This window comes from Microtus ochrogaster, unplaced genomic scaffold, assembly GCF_000317375.1.
Source record: "Microtus ochrogaster isolate Prairie Vole_2 unplaced genomic scaffold, MicOch1.0 UNK25, whole genome shotgun sequence".
Taxonomy (NCBI): domain Eukaryota; kingdom Metazoa; phylum Chordata; class Mammalia; order Rodentia; family Cricetidae; genus Microtus; species Microtus ochrogaster.
This window is the reverse complement of record NW_004949123.1, coordinates 5,326,074-5,327,898: the sequence shown is the minus strand read 5'-3', so window position 1 is coordinate 5,327,898 and position 1,825 is coordinate 5,326,074.

The following is a 1,825-nucleotide window of genomic DNA, read 5'->3' as shown; positions in this document are numbered from 1 at the left end:
CTTTAAATAAATACTACCCTATTAATCATAATTCCAAACTGCTGTGGCATTGTTTGTGACTTACGCCTTCAATTAAGCCTATAGTTCACAAACCCAGAGAAATCAAATAGCAAGGTGAACCCAAAGAAAAATATATATAGATCCTCCTGGAAATTGGAAGCAAACAAGATTTCCGGGCAAAAGTTGTGAGCATGGGGGTGAAGGCAGGGGAGATGGGGAGGTTGGGGGAAGGGGAGAGGGAGAGAGGGAAGGGAGAAGGGAAGGACTGACCAGAGCTTGGGGGAATGGGAGAGTAGAGATGGAGGAAGGGCGGATATAGGATCTGGGAAGAAGATATCTACATTAAGGATCCATTTTAGGGTTAGCAAAAGACTTGACACTATGGGGGATCCCAGATGTCCACGGGGATGTCCCCAGCTAGGTCCTTGAAAGCAGAGAAGAGGGTGCATGAACTGGCCTTGCCCCACTATCACACTGATGATTATCTGGAATATCACCATAGAATCTTTATCCAGTGACAGATGGAGATAGAGACAGAGACCCTCATTAGAGCAACGGACTGAACCCCCAAGGTCCTGCTGAAGAGCAGAAGAAGGGAGAAGATGAACAAGGAAGTCTGGACCACAAGGGGTTGGTCCACCAACTGAAGCAGTGTGCCTGTTCTAATGGGAGCTCACCAAATCCAGCTGGACCCGGACTGAATGAGCATGTGATCAAACCGGACTCTCTGATTGTGGCTAACAATGGGGGCTGACTGAGAAGCCACTGATAAAGGCACTCGGTCTTGTTTTTAAGGTATGTTCTGGCTTTTTGTGACCCTAGTCTATATGGATGCACAGTTCCCTAGGCCTGGATGTTGGGGGGAGGACCTTGGACTTCCCACAGGGCAGGGTTTTCTGCCCTCTCTCAAGAAAAGAGGGAGAGGGAGGAGGAGGTGTGGGGGAGTGGGAGGTGATTGGGAGGTGATTGGGAGGAGGGAAGGAAGTGTAAATATTTGAGTGGAAAAAATTAAAAAAGAAAAGAAAATTGCCCAGGAATCCCAAGGATGACCCTAGCTAAGACCCTAAGCAATATAGGAGATGGTGTCTGAACTGGCCTTACCCTGTAGTCAGACTGATGATTAGATTAAATAGCACCACAGACCTTCATCCAACAACAGATGAAAACAGAGGAATTGACCCACGTGAGAGCACTGGACTGAGCTCCCAATATCTAGATGAAGAGTGGAAGGAGTGTATTTTCCTCAGCTTCTTACACCCTTCTGCCATTTTTTATGCTCCAATCCCTTTTAGAATCTGTCTTAACTAGGGGTTCTACTGTGATACACACCATGACCAAAAGGGTTTATTTTAATCTTACAGCTCTTAGGTCACACTAAGTCACAGAGGGAATTCAGGGCAGGAACCTGGGCAAGAGCTGATATAGAGGCCATGGAGGAGTGAGTGCTGCTTACTGGTTTTTTTTTCGCGTTCTTATAGAACCCAGGACAATACACACAGCAAGCTGGGTGGCGCCCTTGAGCTATACCATGTTACTCACCTTTCCCCTCTATACTATAAATGATTTGTGGCTGATTCTTCTGCTTGTGGAGACCGTCTGCTTATGGAGAAATTTAGCAAACGCTACTAAACAAGCTTAATATAGCCAATCAAAATATGTCACTCTGGGTTGCTATGTGGGGGTGAGGAAGCCGGCAAGGGGACAGGAGTGGTATAAAATGCTTTGTTAAACCAAACTGAAGCTCGGTTTGGGGGTCGATGTTGCCTAGGCCTGTTGTATTCATGCAATAAAGCTGCCTCCTAGCTTTAAAAAAAAAAAAAAAAAA